Source organism: Paramormyrops kingsleyae, chromosome 15 (assembly GCF_048594095.1).
Source record: "Paramormyrops kingsleyae isolate MSU_618 chromosome 15, PKINGS_0.4, whole genome shotgun sequence".
Classification (NCBI taxonomy): Eukaryota; Metazoa; Chordata; class Actinopteri; order Osteoglossiformes; family Mormyridae; genus Paramormyrops; species Paramormyrops kingsleyae.
Genome location: NC_132811.1, coordinates 29,889,405 through 29,908,305, shown reverse-complemented (window position 1 = coordinate 29,908,305; position 18,901 = coordinate 29,889,405). Strand labels below are relative to the sequence as shown.

General features: G+C 43.3%; 1 protein-coding gene across 2 annotated transcripts in view; it reads left to right on the top strand.

Annotated features, from left to right (window-relative positions):
• Window positions 1-18,901, top strand: part of LOC111842482 (uncharacterized) — a 112,853-nt gene that overhangs the window by 31,268 nt on the left and 62,684 nt on the right. The window lies entirely within an intron of this gene.

The following is an 18,901-nucleotide window of genomic DNA, read 5'->3' as shown; positions in this document are numbered from 1 at the left end:
GACGATACAGCTTCTAGTGATCGGTGATCGGCCCCAAAAATCCTGATCGGAGCACCCCTAGTTGTTAACATTGCAAAGCAGTGAGAAGACATTCAGGTTTGATATACATGATAAAGGACTAACAAAGCTGGTGTGCAGGTCCATTGGCCTAAGAATCCAAGTTGTGTACTTATAGTAAATGGATAAACTCAAAAAACTGAAGCTAAAGATATAGACACATGCAGGCAAAGAGAGTCCAAGCAGGGAGGAAAGTAAAATGAGTGTAAAGGTTTGATTGTGTGACTGCCATCCAAGGTGTCCTGGCCTCCTACCCTGTGCTTATTCAGATAGGTGCCGAATGGTAGAATAAGCCCCTAAGTAGAAAAAAATTACATGCTTTTGGGTTGTGCATATTCTCCTCTCGTCAGCGTGGTCACGCCAACCATGCAAGAGGTGTAATTAATTCATAAAGCAAGAATAGTGGTGTTACACCAGTGGTTCCCAAACTTTCTCTGCAGGGCCCCCCTTTTCTAGATAGGAACATTATTGAGCCCCCCCCCCCCCCCCATTCAAACTACATAGGTTCAGATTCAAACTTTATTTGAAATACAACTCCCTTTTCTAATTGAGCGAAACATATGCAATTACAAAATACAAATGGTGCTATTTCACCACTGTGGGAGAAAAAAGAGCAATCAATTAAAAATAACAGTCCAGCATAAGTTTGAAATTATGCAAATTCAGATTTATTCGGCTCCAGACAAAGTTCGGCTCAAAAGACCCCATATGATGGAAAAGATTTTGGAAACACGTTTTCCCTTGCCCGGACGCGGGTCACCGGGGCCCCCCCCTGGAGCCAGGCCTGGGGTTGGGGCTCGATGGCGAGCGCCTGGTGGCCAGGCCTATACCCATGGGGCCTGGTCGGGCACAGCCCGAACAAGGCACGTGGGTCCCCCTTCCAATGGGCTCACCACCCGTAGGAGGGGCCATAGGGGTCGGGTGCATTGTGAGCTGGGCAGTGGCCAAAGGCGGGGACCTTGGCGGTCCGATCCTCGGCTGCAGAAGCTAGCTCTTGGGACATGGAATGTCACCTCTCTGATGGGGAAGGAGCCTGAGCTGGTGCGCGAGGTTGTGAAATTCCGGCTAGATATAGTCGGGCTCACCTCGACGCACGGCTTGGGCTCTGGAACCAGTCTCCTTGAAGGGGGTTGGACCCTTTTCCACTCTGGAGTTGCCTGCGGGGAGAGGCGCCGAGCGGGGGTGGGCATACTTATTGCCCCCTGGCTGGGCGCCTGTACATTGGGGTTTACCGCGGTGGACAAGAGGGTAGCCTCCCTTCGCCTTCGGGTGGGGGGACGGGTTCTGACTGTTGTTTGCGCTTATGCGCCGAGCGGCAGTTCAGAGTACCCACCCTTTTTAGAGTCTCTGGAAGGGGTGTTGGAGAGCATTCCTTCTGGGGACTCTCTTGTTCTGCTAGGGGACTTCAATGCTCACGTGGGCAATGACAGTGAGACCTGGAGTGGCGTGATTGGGAGGAACGGCCCCCCCGATCTGAACCCGAGTGGTGTTCTGTTGTTGGACTTCTGCGCTCGCCACGGATTGTCCATAATGAACACCATGTTCAGGCATAAGGGTGTTCATATGTGCACTTGGCACCAGGACACCCTAGGCCGCAGTTCGATGATCGACTTTGTAGTCGTGTCGTCGGACTTGCGGCCGCATGTCTTGGACACTCGGGTGAAGAGAGGGGCGGAGCTGTCAACTGATCACTACCTGGTGGTGGGTTGGCTCCGCTGGTGGGGGAGGAAGCCGGCCAGGCCTGGCAGGCCCAAGCGTATAGTGAGGGTCTGCTGGGAACGTCTGGCTGAATCCCCTGTCAGGAGGAGTTTCAACTCCTACCTCCGGCAGAATTTTTCCCATGTCCCGGGGGAGGCGGGGGACATTGAGTCCGAATGGGCCATGTTCCGTGCCTCCATTGTGGAGGCGGCTGACCGGAGCTGTGGCCGTAAGGTAGTCGGTGCCTGTCGCGGCGGCAATCCGCGAACCCGCTGGTGGACACCAGTGGTGAGGGATGCCGTCAAGCTGAAGAAGGAGTCCTATCGGGCCTATTTAGCCTGTGGGACTCCAGAGGCAGCTGACGGGTACCGGCAGGCCAAGCGGGATGCGGCTTCGGCGGTCGCTGAGGCAAAAACTCGGGTTTGGGAGGAGTTTGGTGAGGCCATGGAAAACGACTTCCGGACGGCTTCGAGGCGATTCTGGTCCACCATCCGGCGGCTCCGGGTGGGAAAGCGGTGCAACATCAACACTGTTTATGGTGGGGATGGGGTGCTGCTGACCTCAACCCGGGACGTTTTGGGTCGGTGGAAGGAATACTTCGAAGACCTCCTCAATCCCACCGACACGCCTTCCGATGTGGAAGCAGAGTATGGGGACTTGGCTGTGGACTCCCCTATCTCGGGGGCGGAGGTCGCTGAGGTGGTTAAAAAGCTCCTCGGTGGCCGAGCCCCGGGGGTGGATGAGATCCGCCCAGAGTTCCTGAAGGCTCTGGATGCTGTAGGGCAGTCTTGGTTGACACGCATCTGCAGCATCGCGTGGACATCGGGGGCAGTGCCTCTGGACTGGCAGACCGGGGTGGTGGTCCCCCTCTTCAAGAAAGGGGACCAGAGGGTGTGCTCCAACTATAGGGGGATCACACTCCTCAGCCTCCCTGGTAAGGTCTATTCGGGGGTTCTGGAGAGGAGGGTCCGCCGGATTGTCGAACCTCGGATTCAGGAGGAGCAGTGTGGTTTTCGCCCCGGCCGTGGAACAGTGGACCAGCTCTATACTCTCCGCAGGGTTCTGGAGGGTTCATGGGAGTTTGCCCAACCAGTCTACATGTGTTTTGTGGACTTGGAGAAGGCATTCGACCGTGTCCCTCGGGCAGTCCTGTGGGGGGTGCTCCGGGAGTATGGGGTGCCGGGCTTCCTTTTAAGGGCTGTTCGGTCCCTGTATGACCGGTGCCAGAGTCTGGTCCGCATGAGCGGCAATAAGTCGGACTTGTTTCCGGTGAGGGTTGGACTCCGTCAGGGCTGTCCTTTGTCACCGATTCTGTTCATAACTTTTATGGACAGAATTTCTAGGCGCAGCCAGGGCGTTGAGGGTGTCAGGTTTGGTGACCTCAGGATTAGGTCTCTGCTTTTTGCAGATGATGTGGTCCTGTTGGCCTCATCAGACCGTGACCTTCGGCTCTCGCTGGGACAGTTCGCAGCCGAGTGTGAAGCGGCTGGGATGAGAATCAGCACCTCCAAATCCGAGACCATGGTCCTCAGCCGGAAAAGGGTAGAATGCTCTCTCCGGGTCGGGGATGGGATCCTTCCCCAAGTGGAGGAGTTTAAATATCTCGGGGTCTTGTTCACGAGTGGGGGGACGATGGAGCGGGAGGTCGACAGGCGGATCGGTGCGGCGTCCGCAGTGATGCGGGCGCTGCATCGGTCTGTCATGGTGAAGAAGGAGCTGAGCCAAAAGGCGAAGCTCTCGATTTACCAGTCGATCTACGTTCCTACCCTCACCTATGGTCACGAGCTGTGGGTAGTGACCGAAAGAACGAGATCGCGGGTGCAAGCGGCCGAAATGAGTTTCCTCCGCAGGGTGGCTGGGCTCTCCCTTAGAGATAGGGTGAGGAGCTCGGTCATTCGGGAGGGACTCAGAGTAGAGCCGCTGCTCCTCCGCATTGAGAGGAGTCAGATGAGGTGGCTCGGGCATCTGATTAGGATGCCTCCTGGGCGCCTCCCTGGTGAGGTGTTCCGGGCATGTCCCACTGGGAGGAGGCCCCGGGGAAGACCCAGGACACGCTGGAGGGACTATGTCTCTCGGCTGGCCTGGGAACGCCTCGGGATTCCCCCAGAGGAGCTGGAGGAAGTGGCCGGGGAGAGGGAAGTCTGGGTTTCCCTGCTGAGACTGCTGCCCCCGCGACCCGACCTCGGATAAGCGGGAGAAAATGGATGGATGGATGAAATTCAGATTTAACGTTCCTGTTAATATTCATTGGCGTACACAAATTAAAGTTTGTTTTACGATTACCGCATTTTGTTTTTAATGATAACCGCGGGTTTCAGCCTATACTATAGCACAAAACAACACTAACTCATACCCATTAATTGATAGTCTCCCTGCACTTCATGTAGAAAATTTTAAACCTCGTTTTTCATGATATGTTTAGATTTTTTTGTCCAGCGCTGCAAAACGTTGTCACGCGTCACCATGTCACATGGTACAAAAACCTTGCAAGAGCAAGACGACTTTAGACCTCTCAGCCGGCTGAACAAACTGGAACAGCCTCCGTGATGACACAACTTTGCCCTTATTGGCTGAAGAACGTGACGTTTGTATGATGCGTTATTTGCTATTTCTCTCGAATATCACGTAAAGCAGTGAGAACTGGTTTTCAGTTAATTTACATGGTAAAATAAAGTTTAAATAAATTACATAAATGCTCTAACAGTACACATAAGGTAGTGGTTTATATATTGTTAGTTACTGTAATGTTGTGCTGCTTTATTTGTTTAATCGTCCAGTCTGTGAAGAGATTATTTTGCCTCTGAGGCTATTCCATTGGTGTGGCCCTCGTGCAATACCTCTGCACCCCCTCAGGGGGCGCGCCCCCCAGTTTGGGAACCACTGGGTTACACCGTCAATGATTTTGGCAAAAATAAAACTTGATAAATGCCTCTTTAATTTACATTGTGAACTAGGGGTAGGAATTGGCAGTGACCACCCGAATCGTTGATATGCAAATATGTTTGTCAGTTCGATGAACATCGCAATTTTTAAATGGTAAATGGACTGCATTTATATAGCGCTTTTGTACTCTTACGAGTACTCAAAGCGCTTTACAATTTATGCCTCACATTCACCCATCCACACACACATCCACACGCCGGTGAGCACTTGGAGAGCACTTCTGGTCTGCAATTAGACAAAGGCTACAGTGGTATGTATTTGTTGTGTGTCTTTCAGTTTCAGTAGGGCTGAACGAATTATCGATTTCAAATAGAAATCAGGATTTGAGATGACGGCATTAGCAAATCACAAATGCTGCAATTTTAGGATATGCATTATACAACATGTCTGACTCGGGCAATAATAGTTTTACAATTTCATACCATACTTCTTGTATAATAGTCATTCTCACCAATCAGAAGTGTCGTGCTCCTCCCGTGCCAGTCATGCTCACCAATCAGGAGTGGCCCAAGGTGACTGCATACATGCCCACAAATGACACACATGAAACACATGAAACCTAAGGAAAGTGTTACACTTGCAGTGTGGAAAAATTATTCCACTCCTCAACTGTGTCAAAAGCAGCACTAAGGTCCAGAAGCATTAGTACAGTCGCTCTGTCATCAGTTGCCATTCTTATGTCGTTTACAACTTTAGTCAAGGCTGTGTGCTCTGGGGGGTTCACAGCCGAGTGCGAAGCGGCGGGGATGAGGATTAGCACCTCCAAGTCCAAGACCATGGTTCTCAGCCAAAAACGGGTGGATTGCCCTCTTCAGGTCAGGGAACAGGTACTGCCTCAACTGGAGGAGTTCAAGTATCTTGGAGTCTGAGGGAGTGACGGTAGGCGAGATTGGGAGCTGGACAGACAAATAGGAGCGGCGTCTACAGTTTTGCAGGTGCTTAACCGGTTTGTCCTGGCTAAGAAAGAACTGAGCCAGAAAGCAAAGCTCTCGATCTATTGGTCCATCTTCGTCCCTACCCTCACCTATGGTCATGAGCTATGGGTAATGGCCGAAAGAATGAGATTTTGAATACAGGCGGCCGAAATGACGTTTCTCCGCAGGGTGTCTGGGCTCTCCCTTAGGGATAGGGTGAGAAGTTCAGATATCCGGGAGAGTCTCAGAGTAGAACCGCTGCTTCTCCACGTCGAAAGGAGCCAGTTGAGGTGGTTTGGACATCTGGTGCGGATGCGGCTATCCAGAGAGGTGTTCCATGCATGTCCTACAGGGAGGAGGTCCAGGGGCAGACCCAGGACACGCTGGAGTGATTATATCTCTCGGCTGGCCTTGGAACGCCTCGGCATCCTCCCCGAGGAGCTGGTAGGGGTAGCTGGGAAGAGGGAAGTCTGGGTATCTCTACTGAAGCTACTACCCCCGCGACCCGAACCCTAGAGAAGCGGTAGTTAATGGATGGATGGATGGATGGATGTTTTAGTGCTGTGTCCTGGGTGGAAACCCAACTGGAAACAATCCAGTATGTTGTGTGTCTCCAAGTATGAGTAGCAACTATCTTCATCAGAACTTTTGACAAAAATGATACTTTAGAGATAGGTCTGTAATTTCTGAGCTCCTGTGGATCCAAACTTGGCTTCTTCAGTAGTGGCCTGATTACTGCTACTTTAAGTTGGTCAGGGACTTCGCCTGATAACAGGGACACATTCAGCTTTGTAATTATAGTTCTTGCCAGAACTCCCAAAGATTCTTTAAGAAGCTTAGTGGGGTTGGGTACAGTGGACAAGTGGTTGGTTTGATCTTAATTATATTTGTGTTTAGCTCTTGTTCATTAATTAAATTCAAAATCATTAAGAATGTGTTTACATTCCGTTTGCATTGAAGTTAATTGTGAGCCATTTGAACATATCTGTCAGGCCAAAGAAAGCGTGAAACACTGGGTGAGGTGAAATCCAATGAAGGAGTTTTAAAATGTGTAAATAGTTCAGTTTGTTTAGGAACTGCTCATAGTGTTCAGGAAAGAGGTATAGAGGTTTTCAGGTTGAGACTTTAAATTGATATGGTGCAGAAAAAGTCTCTGCACATGCTTACTCATTCATGATAGCACCATGCCAATCTCACACATCTCAGTCCTTTAACAAAATCAGGCTGTGTGCAACTGGGCAGATATATTAGCAGTACCGTACCAAATATGAACAACATAATTTCAGTAACTCATGTTTAAATTGTTTAGAAATTGATTTTTTAACTCTGAGAGATTTTAAAATTGCCACCTTGAAGAATCACAATTTGTAACACAATCTATCCCCCCACCCCTATTGTGTTACCACAGAAATCTGATAATTCTGAAAATGAAAGCATGGCAGTAATCCTGCTACACTTATTTGATCATTCTCATGAACATGAGCATCCTTCACGAAAAACAAAATGTTACTGTGAAATACAATGTTTCAGTTTTGTGCATGACAATTAAAAGTCCATTAACTTATTAAATATATTAAAATGTTATTAACTGATTTGATGATTCCTCAACCATTTCCCTCAAATAGACAATACCATTCCAGTTTTGAAATCAAAATATAATTACAAGCAGTGACTGAGGGGTCCAAAGTACCGGAATGTTATCCATGGCATAGAACCCATATATCAGTAGTGATGGAATGTGGAGAATTGTCTGTCACTGTTGGCCAATGTATTAAAAAGTCAGACAGTATTAAATGTTGCTGTGACAGGATAGAGATTTCCAGGTCTAAGCCTAATGGGTCAGGAGATGTAGGACGTAATGTAGTATGGTGTAGTTCGCCCCCCCCAGCCACCATTGAATGTCTGGTTTGGGTCAGATGGTATGAGTAGTGGGTAGGAATAGCCACCTTCCTACCTCCTGTGGTAGGTTTAGATCTTACAGGTTAAGCTTTGTTTATGCTAGCTGTGTAAACTTAGACTTTGTTGCATATTCAGAAGAACATTGCTCTGTTGGGGGTGCTCCATATAACAGCACTTATAAGTGAAATGTGAGTCAGCTATATCCAATGCTTTTTCTGCAAGTTCTTAAAGGTGCACGGCCAGGACCAGCAGATCTCATCCGTTATAGACGATATTCCATTATAAGCGAGTTCACTATAACGGGATTTTACTGTATACCATCCATAATAACACTGGTATACATTTTTGCAAGATGACAAAGTGTCATATCGCGATATCAGTGATAAAGCAACGCAATGCATTTATGGCTGCAACTGATGAATATTTTTCTATAGATTAATATGTCAACTATATTACCAGTGGTTTAATTAATCTAAATAATTTATGCTGTTCTCGTGGTGTGTACCAACACCAGTTTAACAGCCAGCTAAACCCCCTCCATTAAATGCAGAAGTGACAAGATCTTAGTTTTTTAGCTTTAATAAGATGCCAAGTTGCATTAATGAATTTGGAGTGAAACTCTAAAATAATACAATGAAATATATATCAATTCTAATTCCAAATACCATACATTACAATGTTATACTGAGGAAATTTAACAAAATGTAAATAGCAATCCAAATGTAAATAGTTCTCTTGTACATACTGAATAAACTCAAAATGTATACATTTTTATGAATAAAGTGCAACTTGTTTTACACGTAAGCCATCGCAAAATAAAAAAACAAGCCTTTTGTCTTTATAAGCATCCTAATGGCACTAGGGTAGCTGCTACACGGCAAAGGATAGGGCAACTAACCCCGGCATTAACATGCTAACATCGCTAAACATTAAGGCACTTAACAAGATTATAAAAGCGTCATCGTCACATACATTCTTTCATTTCTGTTATGTCAACAGTATATAAAGGTTACTTACAGACGATGCTTCACGCACAAAACCAATTACAGTGTAAGATTAGGCGACAACAGGTTTGCTACAGGAGACACGTGGTCAGTATGCCTCTTTCTTATTCAGATTGAAATCTCGCAAATGACGGACACCAACAGGATTTTTGGTGTTCATGTGTTTCTTTTCTTGACAACAGTCAATATAACAACTGAACTAAACATCAGAATATTTCTTTTTATGACAATTATCCAGAAAGTGTGCAGCTTTTGTCACTGCAGTGTATCTTTCTGGGCTTCTGGAAGAACATTTCTAGAGCCTTTTGATAAGACAAATCAGAAACGTCTAGCCCATTTATTTTGATCTGAATGCAGGCTGCAAGATGGTCTTGCAACCTATTGCGGATGTTTAACATTAACTATTAGGCTTTAACAGCTATTTAACATTTTACATTAACTATTAGGCTTTAACAGTGATAGCTGATAGCTTAAAATAGTGATAGTTTAAAGCAGAAAATCCCATTGTGAAACATATTTATTACTCTGTTCATGGTTGAGAAGTCCCTCTCACAGTTTACACAGTATAAAAAACACAAATATTTTTGTCTGTTTTTCAGGCGGTTGACACAACATATTTTCCGACGCGCGCTCTCTGTCCACACAAAAAAGACAAAAATGACAATCTGTTGTGTAAATAAGATAAATAACATAAGGGTATTTAGTTTGTTTAATAAAAGTACAATGTATACACCTGTTCTATAGGAAAGGAGATATTGTGGTTAAACATGGTAAAAATAAGATGGTGGTGTGGCGGTACCTTTTGATGTTTAAAGTCCAACGTTTTTTTGAGGTAAATAAAAATTAAAGCTATATTTCTTTATTTTCAATTATTTTGTATTTGTTTCAATTTTTGTTTACAGTAATAACACTGGTCCCAACAAGCCCAACGCACACAAACACATACACTTGTACCATCAATCACTGTAAGTTCAGATTCTAGCCTGAACATTTTCTGAAATACTTATTCAATGGAGATTCTGAGGTAGCAAGCACACGACTTTATGGTTTTAATGAGTGTATCTAGCAGCTATAAGGACAAAGCATATTAAAAAGTATACTTTATTAATGGCAATTTAATAAACATGAATAAACAACATTTAAGGTGGTTTTGCCTTTTCTGGCGGTCCATCATCAAGAATAGCGCCTATGCGTTCCTTCTTCAGGTGCCCATGCATAGCGCTAGTGCTGCTGTGGTATGCTGTCGAAACTTTGCACGGAGTATAAACAACTCTTTTTGGTTTGTGATAATTTGAAATTACTCGTAATTAACTAGCAGTATTGAAGGAAAACATTTGTTTTAAATCTGGTGTTCTTGACAAAGAATCTAAAGCTCTGACTGTGATGTCTGCCGCTTGGATGGCTAGTTAACTCTTAAAGGGCGCTTTTCCACCACAATAAGCACCGTACTTTTGGTACATTCGCTTTTCCATTGACTTCTGGTCGAGTTCCAGTACCAAAAATGCCAAACCAGCCTGGGTACTTCTTTGGTACATTTGGTACATTTCTTTGTCAATCAGTCATGCAAATAGCCTGCCTCTGAAACACAATATGAACACTGCCTTGAAAACTCAGAAAACAATGATGTACAAAGTAAATGTACAGTTGTGTTCAGAATAATAGTGTCTAAAAAAGTGAATAAAGCTGAAAATCCTTATAATAGTTTTTATTTCCATACAAGCAAATGCATCGGGAACACTACACATTCTATTCCAAATCAAAACAAGAAGAGAAATTAATCACATTTGTGTTATTCCTTTACAGAAAGTGAAGGAAAGGGAATATTCGGCTGTTCAAAAATAGCAGTGTCCACATTCTTCTTTACAAACTCAAAGATTCACTGTATGAACTGAAAAATGTTTTAAGATTTTGCTTTCCTTTGAATCATTGAACTAATATTTAATTGTATAACCACTGTTTCTGAGAAATGCTGCACATCTGTGTTGTATGGAGTCAACCAACTTCTGGCACCTGTGAACAGGTATTCCAGCCCAGGATGATTGGACTACATTTCTTGGTTTTGCCTCAGAAACAGCATTTTTGATGTCACCCCACAAGTTTTCTATTGGATTAAGGTCCGGGGATTGGACTGGCCACTCCATTATATCAATCTTGCTGGTCTAGAACCAAGAAGTTTCTCATTTACTGGTGTGTTTGGGGTCATTATCTTGTTGAAACACCCATTTCAAGGGCATTTCCTCTTCGGCATAAGACAACATAACCTCTTCAAGTATTTTGAGGTATTCAAACTGATCCATGATCCCTGGTATGTGATAAATAGGCCCTCCACCGTAGTATGAGAAACATCCCCGTATCATGATGCTTGCACCACCATGCTTCACTAACTTCACAGTGTACTGTGGCTTGAATTCAATGTTTGGGGGTCATTTGACAAACTCTCTGCGGCCACTAGACCCAAAAAGAACAATCTTGCTTCCATCAGTCCACAAAATGTTGCGGCATTTCTCTTTAGGCCAGTCAATGTGTTCTTTGGCAAATTGAAACCTTTTCAGCACGTCTTTTTTTCAACAATGGGATTTTGCGGGGGCTTCTTGCCAATAGCTTGGCTTCATATAGGCATCAACTGATTGTAACAGTACTCACAGGTAACTTTAGACCTTCTTTGATCTTCCTGGAGATGATCATTGGCTGAGTCTTTGCCATTTTGGCTATTCTTTGATCCATTCGAATGGTAGTTTTTCATTTTTTCCCCACGTCTTTTAGGTTTTGGTTGCCATTTTAAAGCATTCGCAATCATTTTAGCGGAGCAACCTATCATTTTCTGCACTTCTTGATATGTTTTCCCCTCTCCAATCAACTTTTTAATCAAAGTACGCTCTTCTTCTGAACAATGTCTGGAATGACCCATTTTACTACAGAAAGAAATGCACTATAACCAGCATGTACTACATTTGCTGCCTTCCTTACTTAAATAAGGCCCATAATTGGCACCTGGTTTTTCAGAGAATGAATGACCTCATTAATTGAACTTCACACTGCTATTACTTTGAACATGCCCCTTTCAAGTAATTATTCAATTACACATAATCAGCAGCATGCATGTCATCACTGTTGGGTCTGTTGGTTTTCCATTACTCCACTACACCTACTAGTAAATAATTTGCCATGTAGAAATATAATTTCTACTAAAAACGGTGATTGATCAGGTTTGTGATGTCGGACTGCTATTATTTTGAACACAGCTGTATATTGTGACCTGCTCAGAAGAACAGATACAACAAAGATCAGGACAGCATGACAAGAAATTTAAGAAGTATTTTGTTTAATATAAAGTATTAGTATAGCGTGATGTACTAGCACTGTGATTTAGTTGTCAATATAGAGATGTAATTTTGTTGTGATAAGTATAAAAGAACAAAATGTGTTAAATTTCTCACAAACCCATCTTCGAGTGGTTTAAACAGCAAGGATGAAAATGATTATAATTTTAAAATGTATATCAGATCATATATAGGTATCTATAGGTAAAGTGTCACGTGTGCGAGCGGCGAGCAGGCAAAGGAGGCGAGAGCAGCCAAGCTGACGGAAAACAGGGTTTATTACAGGCAAACAGACAGGACTGGTACTCACACATGGGATGGACGATGACAGATCTGGGGGAAACTAACCGAGACGTGGACTAAATACACAAGACAAACTGAGTTTTACGAGCAACAGGTGAGAACAATCAGGCAGAAACAGGAGGTAACGAGGTGGGCGTGGCACACACAAGGATCGGATGGAGCTGGACGTGACATAAAGAATAATAATATTTCAAAGCTTTTTCAAAAAAAATTTCTATGACAGAGTAAGAGAGTAAAAATAATATAATGAAATTTTAACCCCCTGCACTGTAATGTCCGTATACAGAATTGAAAGTAATAAAATGCTTTCTCTTAATCTAGCTTAGTAGCGATATAATAATTGGATGTGCATAACACATGATGTTGGTCTTAATATTGCACATCGTCCAGGTCTCCTACAGCCATTTTTAGAATTCAGTACAAAATACCCCAACTCAAGTTGTGATGTCATTTGGCACTGGTACCAGTTTTTACATCAGTGGAAAATAAATACCTCGAAGTAATGTACTTCTGGTATTTTCTCATTTCATGGTGTATCCATTTTATGTTTACATAAGAAATGAAAGTCAATGTGTGACTTCCAGCCTCTGCTGGATCATAAAGGGCCCCTCCTATATACTAAATACACACAAAGTTAAACTGATATAATTTCTTCCCTGCTCTTGACAGCTAGAAAGTATTATTTATGTTTTAGTTGTGACTTATGATTTTATATATCTGTCATTTTTGGTATACATTCTTATTATGGTGGGAGTATGGTGTAATTTTTAATTTAAAAAAAAATCTGTAAAGTTCCTACAACAAACAAAATATAATACATAATAATGTTTTGAAGTCAAACTAAGCTGTTCCTTTTGTATTTAATGGTTTTCTGTTTGAGGAATTTGCAAAAAAATGCAGTGCATGATGGGTAGTATCTAAAGGCTGCCTAACGTCCTCATCCGTCTGACGACATACATCAAGACTAGGAAGGTGCATGCCTGGTTACGTTACTTGGTCCAGAAAGTAGTTCAATTTCGCCATGTAGGCTACGTTCTTAAAAACTGCTTTTTGTTGGATATAGCCCGAATATATGACGTGGGCCTTTTAATTTGTTTGTTTGTAATTTCGCCAGGTAGGCTACCTTCTTTAAACTGCGTTTTGTTAGATTACATATTTCTGGATGTTTTATTGTAGTTTTTATAAATATATATATTAAAGTTTAGCCTAACCCAGCCACTTAAGGGAGCAAGCCAGCTCAACTAAGTGCCGGTCCCAAGCCCGGATTAATGGGGAGGGTTGGTGTCAAGAAATAGAGACTGTATCTTCACTGCATCACTGATGTCAAAATGTGGGAAATATGTGGTTGTATAAATAAATGCGTTAAAGTAGGTTAATGATTCTGTGCTGTCTAAATTGTATAAAAAGTTAGGCTACATGACATTTGAATGGGCTATACCCGGATGCATGGACACATTATGAGAATGATAAAGATGGTGCGTGCACACTAATTAACCTATACCCTATTCACTTAGACAATACACTGTAATTTTTGCAACAGAAATGGATGAGATGGGCAGGCAGCTGGAGGTGGAATTTTTGTCCTTAGTAAAACTCTGACGGTCTCCACACTGGTAACAACGTTGTTTTCTAGGCATAGCCAAACAAATCTCCTCCTTTCTGAAAAGGCATAGAAAACGCAATTTAGCCACTAAAACTTTACAGTTTTTGTGAGGGACAGTCGAATTCTCTGGTTAAGTTTTTTGTGTTCTTGCACCCACACTTTAAAACTCGTTTCAGCGCCACCGCATATACATATGCGTGTGTGTGCGCGTGCGGGGGGGCCCGATCGGTGTTTTGTGTGCAGTTGTTCCGCCACTGCTTCCAGCACTGATATTCTACCTCATTTGATGGCAATTAAAAAAAAAAAAATATGCATGGCAACAGTTTTGTCTAGAGATTCACCAATCCGTACGGTGGCCGAGAGAGCTGCAACTTCAGAAAACACATGCAAACAGAAAAAAACCATGCTGCAACTTCAGAAAACACATGCAAACATAAAAAAACCCACAACAAATTAAGAAAACGTCTCCATCAGTTTGACAACACAGGCGCTGCAAATACGGAAACGCACTGCAAACACACGAACGCGCTGCAAACACACAAACGTGCTGCAAACACACAAACGCGCTGCAAATAGCAGGGACCACAACAGAAATGTTTCAGGGGGACCTCAAAAAGTGACGAACCCATCTGGGAGCTGATTATTTGTTCAGTGGCTTTTGGTCAGAGCAGAGGTGTTGTCCGTGAACTAAAAGGTGAGTTTTTTTTTTGTTTATTTTAACATCCTGATCATACCATTAATTGGTCTATTGGACATCCAGCCTTAATTAAAAAACCGCTCCGCGCTCTGACCAAATTTCGCCCACTCCGCTCCTCGCTCACGCTCCGCTCCACTCCGCTCACATGCTCTGCCTGTGACGTCATATTTTTTCATTTTATTTTATATAGTGCATTTTCACTTTACATGTGTATACCCTTTGCAGTAGGAGTAGAACAACACATAAGTGGGTAACAATCAGGAAGTATGTTATGCTTGTGGGCTCGCTACAGCTTGTGATATAGGAAGGACAGCTATCGCAGCAAAATGTACCTGTCTGACTGCATTTTCGCTATTCTTAATCCAGAAGAAAGATCTCTCTTGCACTCTGCTGGAGGTGGATCGGGTAGTGCACTCGCTCTCCCTCTCACGTAGAGCAATGTGCAGAACACACATGGAGACTCTGCTTTTAGTGATGGTGGCGGAGAGAACTAAGCATTCAAATGTTTAATTACATTCCACTAGATTCAATGTTGACAATGCCCAAGTCTTTTGCATGTAAGGGTGGAAACACCAGCAATCTGTTGAAACAAGATCTAGCAAAAGTCCTTTACATGCAAATGGAGAAATGTACAATTTTCGACTGACTAGCTCATGTGTTATCTGTCGTTGCCCCACGTATATTATGTTTGTTAGTGGCCTGGAGCCCATAGTGACACATACAGCTTATTAAATAAACAATGGTATCGGACTGGTACTCGGGATCAGCCAATACCCAAAACTCAGGTACTGGTATCAGAACTGAAAAAGTTGGACCGGTGCATCCCTAGTGTTGATGGTCTTTTAAGTTTATTTTTAAAGTGAGTCAGTTTTCACATTTTGCTTGGATTGCTGCTGTTGGTTTACATTTGTGCTCAATATTTGAGGTCAGTTTTATTAGGTGAAAATGTTGTGCAGGCTTCTGAAGAGTTAGAAGGTTTAGTCACTTTAGATATTTTTAAACTATAGTGTTAAGCAGTTATATTATACTTAAGGTTTCCAAGGAAAACATGGCTAGGCTACTTTTGTGCAAGCTTACATTTGACTTGTGCTTTGTCGATGTATATCAGGGTTCTTCAACTCTGGACCTCGATTTCAAATCCAGGCCGTGTTTTCAATTCTCCCAGGTAGTTGTTTAATAATTACTGATTCTGATTGGTCAGAGGCTTCACACCTGACTGACAGGTAAAGGAAGGCTGGAAAGCCAGCAGTGCTCGGACCTCGAAGACCGTGAGTTGAATAACCCTGCTGTATATCATGCTGTGTCACTACTATTCCACTATATTGTTGCTGCTCTTGTTAGCACCTTGTGGCAGTAGATTCACACTTCGGTAGTCTGACATTAATGACAGTAGCTCATTGGGAAAAGACAGATGGAAAATGCCCTTCATTTTGTTTGTACTAATAAACGATGGTCACTGCAGGCTGAAATCACCAATAAAACATTGTTTAGTATTTTTTTCTATCATCATTAATATGATCCTTGAAATATTATGATATAATTTTGTGGCTGTATCACCCACCCCAAGTCATCACCCACTCTCCTTGCTGCAAAGACTCTGCTGCTGTAGCTGGGGGAAACTGCCTACCTATTGCGGACATATCCGGAGCCGCTAACACTGAAACTATAACACTCTCCTGAATCTCTGGCAAAGCCCAGATGCATCCCTCTGAGACAGCAGTCTTCTCTGTCAGCCTAGCAACTAACTGACACTTCTCAGTTAAACGTACTGCTAATGACAGGTGAAGAATAATTAAACATACTGCACTTTGAACATGGAACTAGCCATGGTGATGTACTGATTTGTGTATTTGCAAAATTCAACGTGGGCCAATCTGCTGTAATTTGCAAACTTTGCAAAGGTACTGTTTGGTTCTGTTGCCACCTGATGTACAATCTTTTCATACACTTGAACTGTTAGCACCCGAAATATGCATTGTCTGGCTATGCGTATTTGTGCAAGCACATCATCCTCAGCCGCAGCGTCTTCCACATATTCTGAGGTGACCAAAATGAAAGGCAAGCCTAAGGTTTCCTTTCCTGTTTGCAGATATATGCAGCTATAACTATTCAGAATGGACACATTCATTATCGCAAATAACTTCTAAAATTAATGACAAATAAATAGTCTATATCTGTGTTGCATGGAACCAATAAAGCTGCCTTGACATGAAACACTTTACTTTGTCTATCAACAGCATTTTTTCTATCAATTTATGAAATTGCTCTTAAAGGATTTTTCACATTTTTCAGATATGTTGTACAGCTATTTATCCATCTAGATACAGCTATGAGGATTGTATCGGTCCCTATGGGTCTGGAGACCGGGGTGGAAGTGGCTCCATGTTCCTAGACTTTGCAAAAGGTCAGGGGCTCCGGGTTGCTGGATCCTGGTTCTTTCATTGGACTTGGTACTCTAATACTGGTGGTGTGGTGAAGATCGATTGATCACACCCTGGTGGGCAGACACTGGAAGCCCCTGCAGAACTGTAGGGTCTACAGAAGTGCCCAGTTTGTGAATTCTGACCACAGACTTGTTGTTGCTACTCTGAAGATTCAGCTTAGATCCAGTAGGCTACCACCTACTAGGAGAATGAGGCTGAATTTAGCCAGACTTCAAGATCAAGCTGTTTCTGATGAGATGAAAGCATGCAGTTTGTGTGAGGAATTGCAGACTTGGGTGCGACTGCTGACTCTAATGTGATGTGGGAGACCTTCCATGATAAGACGCTGAAGGTTGCCGAGGGTTGTGTTTGTGTTGATGGTGTTCCCAGAAGGAGGTATTTCATCTTTCAGGGCACCCTGGTTATTTTTGAGAGGAGTCACAGCGCATGACTTGGTGGCAACTCCAGTCTGTACTGGGACCTGATAAGGAAGGCTGTGAGGGCTCTGAGGGGAGATGAGGCCTTTGTTAGACGAATCTGTGAGCGGGTGACCCGCCATCTGTGGTCTAGTGACCCACATCCTGCTTATAGAGGAATCGAGGTTTTACGCACATCTGAATCTGTTTCTCAGGTGATGGAACGGTCCTTACAGATGACACTGCAGTTGTGATCTGCTGGGCTGCCTACTTTTGAGCTGTTGTTTAAATGTGACCCTCCAGCTAGGATGTTGGTCATCTCTGGGTCCATGGTTCTCGAAGCGGAGTCTCTGATCAGCTGTGAACCACCCAATCTCGCTGGTGATAAGGCTGTCCTCCTGACATTGCAGGCAATCTTTGCTTCCCTTTGGGAGTCAGGCATCATCCCAACTGACTGGGAAAATGGGATTTGTGGTCCCTATCTGAAAAGGGAAAGGTGATCACCCAGATTGTGGCAACTACAGGGGGATAACACTGCTTTCGTGTCATTCCGACAGCATCTTTTATAGTTTGTTCAGACTTCACTGTATGATACTTATTGAAATGGGACAGTCATGCTGCCTTTGCAGAACTGAAAGGGCTCAGTCCCAGTTGTTAACAAATAAGTCATTTCTAATTGCATGAAGTACTAAACATAAACTTACACCTCATCTGCTCTTAATTATAACATTTTTAAGCAAATATTTTTACTGCAAATCAAAAATCACACATGGATGTGACCACTTTCTCTGTACAAGCACAATGTTGAATAAAAGAATCAAATTCATTCTTTCATTTGTTCAATGTTTATCAACCCTGGATTGATTGATTTTTTTTCTCCAATCTCACTATCATTTGTTGATGAAGCTTGCTGGGAGCACTTGGTTTGCTGCAATGGATCTTCCAACTAATTACAAATGGCAGAATTGTCAAGAGTGAAACTGCATAAGGGTATGAGTAGGCTTGGGCGGTAATATGGTATACCGCGGGATCTAAAAATAACAACGGTATCAGTTTCAATACCGTTATACCGTCATAAAAACAATGCACTTATATAGGAGACAAGGATTAAATATTAAATACAATTTATTTAATGCCTAAAAATGCGTATGCGTGGTTGTCATCACGTGACAGCGTGGATGAGAAATAGAGAGGTGGGGAAAGATGGCGAGTCGCGCACCAAGTGACCTGGTCTCGAAAAAGAACACAACTTCTGCAGTTTGGCAGTATTTCGGGTTTCGACCGAACGAGAAGGGAGAGGCGGTAAATACGGATTTATTTAATTGATTCAGGTATTTTTATTTGGTTTACGTTAAAAACAATATTGGAAATAAGACTGGAAAGAAGTTTTTGTTTAGGACTATTGCTTTGCAATACTTTTTATAATATGGATATGTTTATGTTAATTCAACTCTGGTTGACTGTTGTAGGTCTATTTGCACTTTTTTATAAGCTGCTCTTCTTTGTTATTAAAAGTTGTTCAGGCGGTGTGATTTAATTTGACTTGTGTGCGCGTCTCCGCGAAAACTGTTCTGGATGTTTATGTTAATTCTGTTTGACTGTTGTATTTGCACTTTTTTATAAA